Here is a 12,938-nt window from a genome sequence, read left to right on the forward strand (position 1 = left end):
CTTAGGAATGAGGATTAAGGTTTGCTTTCTTTTTTTTCTTTGTCGATGAAAGGAAGTGAACATAGGCTCTGAGCTTGGGAGAAGCTTGATTAATTGCCAAGTTGTGGCTAGTGAATAAAAGTTCAATTAGAACTGTGCTTGCTAATGAAATCCAAATGCTGGAGCAGCAAACTGGCAGAAGCAGCCCTATTTTCTGAAAGCACAAACCAGGAAGCCGGAAAGGATGGTGCTGGGGAGAGCAGACAGCTGCTCCCCTGGGCTGGAAGCACTGTGGGCAAGAGTGGTTTCACTGCAGCTTCGGCAGAAGCAAGTTGCGTTCAAGTGCGTAAGATGTAAAAGCTTTGGTACTTCAAAGTCCTCATCTGTAAAATGAGGATAATAATACCTTCCTCATAGAGTTATCGTAAGAATGAAATGGTGTGACTTATATAAAGTTAGTGTGCCTTCCTTTTTCTCAAGCTAATTCAATATGTCGAGCACTTACAGAGAAAGCACCTGCAGAAGGCAGGCCACTGCGTAGGCCCTGTGGGGAGCAGTAGGCAGACAGCACAATATAGTACCATGTTCTTTATGCATATAATCTCTTTTAACATCACCATGATCCCATGAGATGAATATGTTTGTAATAACTTCATTTTTATTTTATTTTTTTATTTTTATTTTTTTGGCTGTGTTGGGTCTTCGTTTCTGTGCGAGGGCTTTCTCTAGCTGCGGAGAGCCGGGGCCACTCTTCATCGCGGTGCGCGGGCCTCTCACTGTCGCGGCCTCTCTTGCTGCGGAGCACAGGCTCCAGACGCGCAGGCTCAGTAGTGTGGCTCAGGGCCTAGTTGCTCCGCGGCACGTGCGACCTTCCCAGACCAGGGCTCAAACCCGTGTCCTCTGCATTGGCAGGCAGATTCTCAACCACTGCGCCACCAGGGAAGCCCTATAATAACTTGATTTTTAACTTTTCACTTGGAAATAACTTTAGGTTCACAGAAAAGCTGAGAAAATAGTATAGAAAATTCCTCTGTATCCTTCATCCAGCTTCCCCTAATGTTAACATCTTACACAACCATAGCGCGAGTTTCAAAACCAGAAAATTAACATCAGTACAGTTCCATTAAGTAAACTACAGCCCTTACTCACATTTCCCCTAATGTTACTCAGTGTTTCCCCTAGTGTCCTTTTTCTGTTCCAGGATCCCACATTGCGTTTAGTTGTTGTGTCTCTTTAATTACTAAGTTACTGACATTTTGAGGGTTTTTGGTTATATGCATCGTTTTCTTTTTCTTTTTTTTTTTTTTGCCGCGCTACAAGACTTGCAGGATCTTAGTTCCCCAACCAGAGATGGAACCTGGGCTCCACCAGTGAAAGCACCGAGTCCTAACCACTGGATTGCCAGGAGCAAGGAGTGAGCATCTTGAGCGAGCAGTGAGGTAAAGGTCATTTGATGTGAGAAGGATCCACATAGCAAGTTTCATCTGAGATTAAATCAGTGTTTCTCAAATGCTCCTTATACCACTAGACATCAAGATTACCTGTAGTGACCATGCAGATCCCAGGGGACCAGTCCAGATCTCCTAAATCAGCCTCTTTGGAGGTGGATCCCAGAAATCTGCATTGTAACTTGTTTCCCAGTGGTTTTATGCACATTAAAATTTGTAACCTAAAGGAGGGAATGTGTAGGGAGGGGAGGAAGGAAATAGAGTGTTAACCATTTACCTAAATCCAATTTGCCTGAAGTGGAGGGTTGCTATGTGCTGTCTTCCCTGTAGGAGAGTTATACATCCCTATTCCTTGAGCTCAGACCAAGCAGTAAGATTTGCTTTTGTCAGTCAAATGAGAGCAAAAGTGGCATGTGTTACTCCTCTCAATGCTAGTACATGATTTACCACATCTCAGTAATATACCAAGTAGAAACTGTATTATTAGCCTGTATCCTGGAATAAAGATAACATGGAGCAGAGCTTCATTCAACCCAGGTTGGAAACGTGCAGTGGGCAAGAAACACCCTTTGCTTTGGTAAGCCACTGAGATTTGAGGGTTGCTACTGCAGCAGAACCTAACCCACTCTGATTTGTAGCAGCTAATTTATCTAACACTAATTCACCTGGCTGCCTGTACACATAAATATCAGGATGTTTTCTTCAATTTGCTTAAGGAAATTTTTGAGTTAATTTTTAATTTCTTTGAAACATTCCCTAAACGTGTACTATTTTATTCTCGTGAATGTCTTCTTTTTTCTTCTGTCTGCTGAATAACCTCTCTTTATGTGTATGTTTCTCCCAATAAATATTTTCAGACCTGCAGCATTTTGTACAGGACTTACCAGATTCATCCCTTTTGATTATTTTTGTCTCATTCTTGATTTTTTTTTTCTGTGCTATGCATGCCTGAGTGTACTTCAGGAGCTAAACCAAATTGATGTGTAGCCAGCATTCACTCCTGTTTAAGAAGGCACTGGCATTTTGACAGCAAGGATGAAGACACGAGATAGATGGGTTGAAAATTATATTGAATTCCACTCTATTTTTCAAGATACTTAATTCATAAAGGAATTCTGGAATGATGAGACACATGATACACATAACATTACTACAAATGTATTACTACATTATGAAACTTTGCAGAACACGTCTCTAGAAAAACTGGCAAAAAGTCATCAAAGTGTTTGAACATCTATTCATTTAACAGATACTTATCAAGTGCCTCAAACCTACCAGGGAGGTACAGCAGGGAATGATGAGTGGCTGCCCCCATGGAGGGCTCATTAAGACTAGATGGTTAGAGGTAGGATTTAGGGCCAGTGGTATGACTGAGCAATTTACTTAATCCTGTCTTTCTAGAGCCTCAGTTTCCCCATCTGTACGATGAGGGTGATCATAACTCGCATGATTGTATGAGAAATGGCTGAGCTCATGTATACAGAATGACACGGAGCTGGCTGACAGCAAATGCTTAAGAAGAGGTAGCCTTGTTGGCATTAGACAAATTGTCCTAGAGTGAGGTTACAGGGGTCATGAACAGAGGTGACTTTTTGGAAAAAAGTGTAAGCTGGTGGCAGGGTCAAGGGTCGTTTGTTTAGCTTGGGATATTTAAGTATGCTTACTGGCAGAGGGAGAGTGAAAAAATATTGATGACCCAAGAGAGATGGGACCATCTGTGCAGCTAAGTCTTGGAAAACCCAGGCTGGTGTGGAATCCAGGTTATAGGCAGACAAGTTAGATTCAACCCAAGCGGCGGAGCTACTTCTTCTGAGGCAGCAATGAAGCTTAGAAGGAAATCATGAAGACACCCAAGGATCCAGGCAGAAGTTGAGGGCTCTCAGCCAAAGGGCCCCTGGGCCTCTCTGATGGGAGGACACTGATGTGGCAGCTAAAGGCATTTGGGGAGATGTTGGCTAAGTAAGGGCAGATCTCCTCTGGCAGCCCTCCCTAGCTTCCCTCCCCAGCTTCCCTCCCCTTTCACTGTCCTTCTATCCTGTATAATTGCCTATTTAAATGTCTGTCACTCCGCTAGACTGTAAGCAACTTGTGTCCCGCGGCCTCCAGCCCAGTTCCCTGCTCCTGGCACAGAGCAGGAATCAATAAATATCTGTGGAAAAACGCGCCGAACGAATGAATAAAGAAATGAGAGAATTCACCGGTGGCCCAAAAGAAACATTGAACAACTCTACCTGCAGGTGGCGCTAGCTGAACAGGCAGAGGAGAGTGGGAAGGGCATTTAGGAGCCAACAGACCTGCAAGAAGTAGCCTGAAATGTAGTGGGGACTGGGTTGGAGTCGAGGGTAGCGTGGTGTTACTGGTTCCCTACGTACGGCCGAAGGTTATTTCATCTTAGTTGCTTATAAGCCACGTTATCCTTATGCAGCTGGCTTTTGAGGCCGAAGTAATTGCGTCAGAATGTGGGCGCTGCAGCGTCTTTCGATGATTAAATTTAAAGACCATTGGCTTTAGAGTTGGGCTCTCCGAGTTAAATCCAGGCTGTGAAATCCTGAGCAAGTCACTTAACTTCCCCGGGCCTCGGTTTTCCCTCTGAGAAATGGACATGATGATAATTGTGCCCACGCCCTCGTAGAGCTGCTACAGAGGCGGCAGGGGAAGCGAGGCGCACAGGGCTGCCTGGCACAGAGCAGGAAGCAGGCACCTAGCGGTGATCAGTGTGAGGGTTAGGGTTGGGCTTTGTGATCTGACTTAAAAGGGCTAGTGGGCATCTTGCTCCCGTCCTGCCCACTCGGGCGGCGTGGAGGAGGCTCTCCCGGCCTGGTGCACCTGCTTCGTAGCTCCTGCAGCCTCTCCCCAAGGCAGGGAGCGGGCAGCAGAGGTTCTGGGGCTTTCCAGCCAGACAGGGGGCTCGAAAGGAGGCTCCAGGGCTTGTGGGTCCGTGGCTTCCGCTGCTTCCCTCCTCCTCCGCCTTGTGGCTCACAAAGTGGCCCTTTAAATGGTTTTTATAGAGGCATAAAAGAGCCGCGGGTGGCTGGGCCCCTCCCGTGGCCTCCTAGCTGGTGGTAAATTGCCTCTTGGCAGAAGCGGCTGCTGGGAGCGCCAGCATCAATAGTAGCTGAGCCCTGGGTCTGGGGAAGCTAGCGCCTGCGCACTGGGCCACGCAGCTCCGGCCTCATTGCTGGCCCTGCGGTGGGTTGGGGATTCTGGGGAGTGGGCCGAGGCCAAGACGTGCTCTGGACTGCTTGACTGGGCAGGCAGGGCTGAAGCCAGGCCACCTCAAGGCCTCCTTGTCCTACAGGAGGCTGGGCCCCCTGTATCCCAGGAATCCTGGGGTTGCTGGGAGTGTGCTGGGGTAGGGTTGGCAGAGATGGAACTTGGATCTTGGATCTAAGGGTGGCTGTAGCCAGAACCAGAAGCAGCCCCCATTATCCCCTTTGGCTTGAGGGCCAGGCAGGGGCTGGTGTCAAGTTAGGAGCCTGTCATAATACCCTAGTGGTTGCCAGCATCCACTCTGGACTCAAAAAGCTTAGGTGTGTGATTCAACCTTTGCCTCTCACTACGACTTTGGGTAAATTGCATATTTGGGTCTCAGTTTGCTCATCTGCAAAATGGAATTATTAAAGTAGCTTCCTCAAGTTGATGTGCTCTTACAGGTTTGGCATACACAGGTCACTCCCAGTCTGCTCTGGTCTGCATGCTGTGTCCCCTGCACCCCCCCCCATGCCCCCACCCGCCCCCGAATCATATGTTGAAACTTATAATGCCCAAAGTGATGGTATTAGGAGGTGAACTTTGGGGAGGTGATTAGGTCATAAGGGTGGAACCCTCATGAATGGGATTAGTGCCTTTATAAAAGAGACCCCAGAGAGCTCTCTCACCCCTTCTGCAGTGTGAGGTCACAGCAAGAAGAGGGCTGTCTATGAAACAGGAAGCTGGGCCCCAGCAGACACCAAATCTGCTGGGTGCCTTGATCTTAAGCTTCCTAGCCTCCAGAATGGTGAGGAATAAATTTCTATTGTTTATAAGCCACCCAGTTTATGGTATTTTTGTTACAGCAGCTAAAGGGACTAAGACAGTCCTACAGCCATGCAGGCATAACCAATCATAGCAGTCTCCCCTGCTAAGCCTAGATAGCCACAACTGTTGCTCCAAGTGCTGCCTAATCAATTAAGGTTGGTGCTCAGGATGAAACCTACAGACCATCACTGGCCTTGGGCCTTGCCAGACCAAGGACTACAAGCTCCATCACAATTATACCTCTTTACTTCACTTAAGAATGAATAACCCTGCAATTATTGAACATAAGCACGTTCCAACTTTCATTGCACTAGAGAAGTTTGCATCAGCCAATAGGTTATAAATAAATGTGCATATCTTCTCAGATATTTAGAGGAAGATAATGTATCTGGAGACATTTCATGTGTAGACTCTAATGAACTAAACTTCATCAGACATTTACTTAAAACAAACAGAAACTTTGGCGTTTCATTTGCCTATTAGGACCTATTATGATGCTGTAATAGCTCATAGGTCTTGAGAATCAGAAGGGATAATGTATGTAAAGTACTTGGCACAGTACCTAGAACAATGGCATTTGTTCCATAAAAGTTAGCACTCGCTAATACTAAGATATCAGTGACTGCAGCACGTGGGGTATGAATGCGCATTGTTTACCTACGATTAGGTTCTGCTACATAAACAGAAACTACTCTGCCTGATGCCATGCCCACACTCAGCCCCTTCCTTTCCCTTCCCAGGCCCACCTTCCCACTCCCGCAGGCTTCTCCTGAGAGCACCTCTATTAAATGACTTTCACGTGAATCCTTGCTCTGAGGCGTGCTTCTGGGACACCCAATCTAGGACAACCACCATGACTGGCTGATATCAGGACCAGTCAGATTCCAAGCCAGTTCACAGCAAGGATGTGAGCAAGAACTCAACAGCACCCTTGTCCCTGCTGGGCACGCTCTCATCAATAGTAGCTAACACTTGTGCCAGACACTACGTCAGCTGCTTGATATATATTAACTCAATACTCACAGTAACTCTGTGAGATAGATACTCTTATTTGCGTTTCCAGATGAAGAAGCAGAGAACCAGAGAGATCAAGGGACTTGCACAAGGTCCCACAGCTAATAAGTAGCAGAGCCTGAATTCAAACCTAGGCAATTTGGCCCTTAGAGTTTGGGTCTTAACAGTATACGCTGTAGCCTGTCACTACAAGGCACCCGGGAGAATTCAGTAACTGAAAAGCAGGGGTTATTAATATAAGCAACAGATCAGCTGGGAAGTGAATTATCCATGGCTTATTAAAAAAATTTGTTTGGAAATCAACCAAAATGTCTATGAGAAGAAATTTTGAATAAGGGCAGGCAAAATATAAAATAAAATTGAGAGTTTTTGAAAAGAATACAATGAGTTTGTGTATAACGTTTTTCTGAGGTCTTGCTGGCCCTTGATTGGGGTCATCTCTGACCTCTGGACATCCTGGCTCTGGGATCCTGTAACCTAAATCAGAAATAGTTCCTGTTAGGGTCTCCTGCCTAAAGGTCTAGGTGACATGTGAGTGGGCAAGGATGTGCACATGTAACACCAACCATACACACACACCTGGAGGTGTCATCTTTTGAAAACTAAAGAGGAATGTGCTGTTTCCATGAGACCTCTGTTGTCTGCATTCCTCCTCACAGAGGCTGGGGTCATCTCACTTAGTTGATGGTCTAGAAGGATGGTGTTGTGGGGATCACTCGAAGCTTGAGCTAAAGTGAGGGAGACAGGCATAGAATATAAGGCAGGGGACTGGAATGTTCATGATGTTGTCTTCATTCACACTTTGGTGCGGGGATGACTGAAATGCTGGCCAGCACCCCCTTCTCTCTGCCTCTCTGTTTCTTTCTTTTCATGTGACCTCTCTTCATGAGAGCTTGGGCTTCCTCATAGCATGGCAATTTCAGGGTAATCTGACTTCTTACATGGTAGCAGGCTTCCATCCAAGAGTACAAGCAGAGACTGTGCAGCCTCTTAAAGGCTATGCCTTGAACTGGCACAGCATCACTTCTGCCAAATTCCTTTGTTCAAGCCAGTCATAGGGGCCAGTTCAGATTTAAGGTAGGAGAAGAAGACCCCAGCCTTCAACTGGAGGAGTGGCAAAGAATTTACTCTGCCACAACTATGATGTAAAAAAGACATAAAGTTTTATCGTTAAGCTACTGGACTGTTGGGACTGTTTGTTACAGCAGCTGGCCTATACTGACTAATACACTCTGTCATAAATCAGGTGTAGGGGCTCATTCACATCTTCCCTCAAAAAGGAGTCCCTTCTACAAAGACCATCTAGTACATGAAGCAAAACTGAGAGAAAATGGAAGACACGGTACAAGGAATAATCTCTAGTTCTTGTAAAGACCTTTATTTTCTGATTTTCCAACTCTTTTTGCATTAAAGGAAAATATGTTCAAGGGAGAGATATATGGACTCATATTTGGTTTAAAGATAGCTTTTATTAGGGAAAAAAGTCTTGTAGTCAAAATGATCTCTAGCCAAAATGGACTGTCCTGGAAGTAATAAGTTTCCCATCACATGGAGGCAGTTGAGCAGAGGCTGGTGTCACCGGGATGCTGGATGAGGAATCCAGCTGTCAACACTTCCACTCCCGAGACTAGTTTTACTCAGACCCAGTGAGAACCCAGTTTGGTGGAATCCTTCCCATCCCAAGAGACCACTTGGTTAGAAATCTAAGCTCTAGCTCATCATGAGCAGACAACTAGGGAATGTGAACATTCATCTTTCCAGAAAGTTCAAATGCCAGGTAATAAGGAATTGCTCCTTGGCATTGGACAGGAATAACGCTGGTCTGCAGCATGGTGGAGGCATCTCTGAAACCTGAGAGAGAATGATGTGGGAAACAGGCTGCAGGATGGGGTCAACCCATGAGGCGTCCTGCCCCAGCTCTATCCTGAGCTTCCAAAGACTCTTCTGCCTACTTTCTCCCTAGACCACCTCCCACCCTCTGGCACCAACAAGCTGATCCAGCAGGGAGCTGGTGGCCGAGTGAATATCTTCAAGGCTTAGTTAAAACAGGCCATCAACACTCGGAGTACAGGTGTGCTCCTGAAAGGACAGACTGGGTGGATAGAACATGTAGTCAGAGTTTCTTAAATGCTAGTGTTTGGATAATATTGTGGATAATTTGCATTTTCTCCCTTTTCCTTCTTCCCCTGCAGGCAGGTGGCAGGCTTGGTGTTTGGTTGCCTCGGGGGAGGAATGTGTCAGAGCTGAAGGTAGAATTATCCCGGAGATTTCTGTCATTGTTCTGAAAACCTAAACGTGTTAGGGATGGGTTTGTGGGAGGAGGCGGAGCGGCTTGGGAGGCTTAGGAAAGAGAGAGAGAGGGGCTTCCCTCAGACTAAGAAAAAGAGATATCCCCTGGGCTGCACTATGAGAGAGTGGCCAGTGGACCCCTGGAGCAGTGGGAAGACAGAATGACCCAGGGAGAAATGGGTACATGGTATGTCAAGGACATAAGACCAAAGGGATTTGGGCTCCCAGCCTCACCAGAGACCCGTGTCCCACGCCTGGAGAGGAAGCAGCAGAGAGAACTCCGAGCTGAAAGCACCACACAGATGCAACGATAGAGCTCTCAGGGGCGACTGATGACTGCAGATCCTGTGCCCCCGGCCTTGGCACTGCGTCTGACCCCAGATCCTTGACAGCACATCCTGGGTTGAGCTGAAGGAGGGCTGGAGAACGGAGGCGGAGGTCCCTTCTCGCACCATGAGCTCAGAACAGGGAACGAGGCTGGTTACTGAGGATAGAGAGATGTGACAATTCTTATACCCCTGACTTTTGGGTTGGTTTTTTTTTTTGCGGTATGCGGGCCTCTCACTGTTGTGGCCTCTCCCATTGCAGAGCACAGGCTCCGGACGCGCAGGCCCAGCGGCCATGGCTCACGGGCCCAGCTGCTCCGCGGCATGTGGGATCCTCCCGGACCGGGGCACGAACCCGCGTTCCCTGCATCGGCAGGCGGACTCTCAACCACTGCGCCACCAGGGAAGCCCTACCCCTGACTTTTGATTCACGCTGACTTTTCATTCGTATCCCCTCTATATTTATTATTGGTGGGTAGAGAACTGAGTAAGTGACGGAGGAAATGATTGAGGAAATGATGCTGGCGTTTCCGGTTGACTCGGGGCAGCTGAGTCTGTGCTTGGTTTCCAGGGTGTCCTGGAGGAGTTCTAGAGCGGTTGCCTCCCCTGGGCTTCTGTATTCACAGTTAAGGAAGTAATCCATGCCTAATGATGCCATAAGCACCATCACACCTTCTTTTGTGTAAATAATGTCTGATAGAATGAGGTGTGAGCCTGCTGTTGCAAAGAACGCTTAGCTGTTAAATGCTTTCCTTTCCACTCCGGTGACTTTCCCTATTTACAGCTATTCCAGCAGAGCGTTCATGTCATATTAATTTCCTGCCAGCTGCTGTTTCCTCATCTTAGTTCTGAAGGGAAACCCATAGGGACCTCCCCAGGACCACCCACTCTCCACGGCACTGGCCTCTGCTTGGGTCAGGAGTCAAGAGAGAAGATGCAGGGTGAGGTCTCTTCTCTCTTGCTCTCTGGACTTGGCCCTGGAGCTTTTTTCCAACTTAGACAGTAACAGTTCCTTGACCTGGGTTTACCTGGGAGGAGAGTATTATACAGAACTTGGGGTGGGAGGAAGATTTTTGTCTTGCAGAGAGGACATAGGGTATGGGAGTAAGATGTAAAGACTCCGGTGACTTCTAAGGAGGATGGTGACAGACTAGTACTGACACTAATATTAACAGTAATAGTAACAGTGGTCATTAATCTTTATTGAGTTTTTTGCTGTGTACTGAGCACCGTACTGAGAACTTATATGCATTATCCGTTTAACCCCAACCCCACGAGGTAGGTCTTGAGTAGGCAGTATTGATCAGAGGGGAATCTGCTTATAGGAGGAGATAAGATATTGTGGCTGGTGAGTAGAAGTAAAATGAATTATGTGAGTGCATTTGGGAGAAACCATAGAGGTCAGCCAAGTCCTGTCTGGACAAAGACAAAATAAAGAAACAAGGCATGCGAAACAGTGGGATGTTTTTTGTTCTTTGACCCCAAGAGGGATTTTAACCAAGTAGAATTTTGGTCTCAGTCAAGACTGAATCCACATAGGCACCACTTTTGGTTGCCCAGGTAACAGGAGTCACACGTTAGGATAATAGCATTATAATGGGAAAAATGCAAATGAAATAAATAGTAATTAGGGAAGGAGCTGTGTGTGGCCCAGTTAGGACCACCTTGGGGGAAGGTAGACAGTAGTTGAGGGCAGGAGGGAACCATTTATGTTATGTACGAAAGTTACTTTGAGAGAACTAACACATGGCACATACCTCTGTTTTCTCCCCCAGGCTTTGGTGAAAATGGACTGGATAGTAAATCTTGCACTTGCTTGTCCACATTGACTTTCTTTTCCACCATTGGCATAGCTGCCTGGAGAAACATTTTCCTGGGAGATGGTGAAAGGCCATCCTCCTGGTGACCCGTGGCTCTGTACTTGGCTTTGGACACTGGGGCCGTGGCTCACCTGGGATCTGAGAAGGACAGCATAGTCAGTCCTTGCCTCTGTAGGGCAGGTAGGCTCAGGGCAGCCACCAGACAGTGATTTTGACAATCCGCTGCTTAGATTTTTCTTCCTGTTCTTAGTACCAGGGGGCTAGTCATGTCCCAAAGAGTCAGGGGAATAGACTAAGGGTCAGCGGTTCTCGCTATTGATGTTGCTGTATAGACGAGGAAATTGAGGTTCAGAAAGGCTAATACAAGTGGAAGAACCCAAATGTTTCTGACTCTAGTCGAAGCATATCATTCCTTCTAGCCTCTTATCCACCTTCTCAAAAGCAAAGAGACTGAGGAAGGACAAACGAGGTATAGTGGATTCATTACCAAAAATGGTCACAATCCTTCCTTTCTCTGAATCCTTTTCCCTTGCAAGATGACTATAAAGTTCCTCCTATCAAGAGGCAGAGTTTATGTCCCCACCCTGGAACTGGGCTGGCCTTGTTACTCACTGTAGAAGTGATGGTGTGTCAGATCTGAGCCCAGGCCTCAGGGGCTCCTGTGGGCTTCCATTCATCTCTTGGAAGCCTCCCATTGCCATGTGAAGTAGCCCAGGCTAGCCTGCTCGAGGATGAGAAGCCCCACGGAGTAGAGTTGAGGACCCCAGCTGACTGCAGACACATCAGATCACACGTGAGATGTTGGCCCAGATCAGCAGAACGGCTCAGCCAACCCAGGGATTCAGGAGCAACAGTAAATGTTCATTGTCGTACACCCGTGAAGTTTTGTGGTTGTTTGTTACCCAGCCCTGTTGTGGCAATAGATGTCTAATACAGGAAGCTACAGAGACTCCACCCTGGAACTATGCACAATAGAAAGTTGGGTAGCAGGATGGCGAAGCAGATTCGGTGGGTCACAAGGACTCTAGGAATCTGAAACCCTCTGAGGATTCTGCACTCTGTGATGGATAGAAAAAAAAAAGATATTATCTAACACCACCCTCAGAGCCATTGCCCTTGGAGAAAGAAAAAGGAAACCAACATTCCATGCCAGGTGGTTTAGATGTACTGTTCCATTTCCTCCTCACACCATTTCACAACAGAGGGAGGGGAAGGGACCTGCTTGGGGTCTCACAGCTAAGAAGTGGCAGAGTACGGATTCTCATCCAGATCTGATGAACTCAGAGACCACCTTCTTTTTCATTGACTCCATGTTTTCTATGTAGTCACTGGGTAAGCATTTATTCCGCTGGGCCCTGTGCTGAGCTTGGGATTTCCTAGTCGAATGGTAGACAACCTCTGTCCCCAGAGAATTATGGTGCTTTGGGGGCTATGAGACGAGTCTGTTCAGAGGGCAATTCCCTCTCAGTAGAGGATTGCTGGGTCAGAGGGCTCTGAATTCAGGAATGATTAATGGATGATGGTTTCCAATAATGTGATGTCTTTGACTCCCCACCTTATTCCTCATCCTGACATGGACTTGGGATTTGGGCCCTGGTTATGGATTTTAGGCAGGACTGAATTCGGGGCTACTGCTCCACTGGGTACTGGGTTTGGCCGTGCTCTAAAATGGGCTATGGAGAGGGCTCTAGGGTTATACTTGGGTTAGACTTTGGCTTGTGTCTGAATTGCCCTGGGAATTGTTGGGTCCTCACCTGGCTTTGATTTTGGCTAGGATTGGGACTAAGTTAGTGCCCCATTAGGCTCTGTACTTGGCTTTAGACACGGGGTTCTTGGCTGAGCTGGGATCTGAAATGGATAAGGCAGGTGGACTCAGGGCCACCCCCAGGTAGTGACACCCTGGCCAGCCCCTCTCTGATTGTTCTTTCTTTCCCTTGCTCAACCATACTTAGAAGAAGGCCATACTTCCTCCTCACCCAGGAGTAGACACATTAAAGCATGCTTTACATGGTTCCTCAATCTATTTGCCACTTCCCCAAACAGCT

The 12,938-nt window shown here is 47.2% G+C and overlaps 1 long non-coding RNA gene across 1 annotated transcript; it reads right to left on the reverse strand.

Annotated features, from left to right (window-relative positions):
- Positions 1-7,815: 7,815 nt before the first annotated feature.
- LOC111182250 (uncharacterized) lies at positions 7,816-11,785 on the reverse strand. The gene is made up of 3 exons (XR_002646698.3): positions 11,506-11,785; positions 10,831-11,031; positions 7,816-9,231 (listed from the first exon to the last, which is right to left on the reverse strand). It is a non-coding gene; the product is annotated as an uncharacterized LOC111182250 (long non-coding RNA).
- Positions 11,786-12,938: the final 1,153 nt, after the last annotated feature.

Source organism: Delphinapterus leucas, chromosome 15 (genome assembly GCF_059928025.1).
Source record: "Delphinapterus leucas isolate spDelLeu-1000000601 "Yukka" chromosome 15, BTC_Dleu_Yukka2, whole genome shotgun sequence".
Classification (NCBI taxonomy): Eukaryota; Metazoa; Chordata; class Mammalia; order Artiodactyla; family Monodontidae; genus Delphinapterus; species Delphinapterus leucas.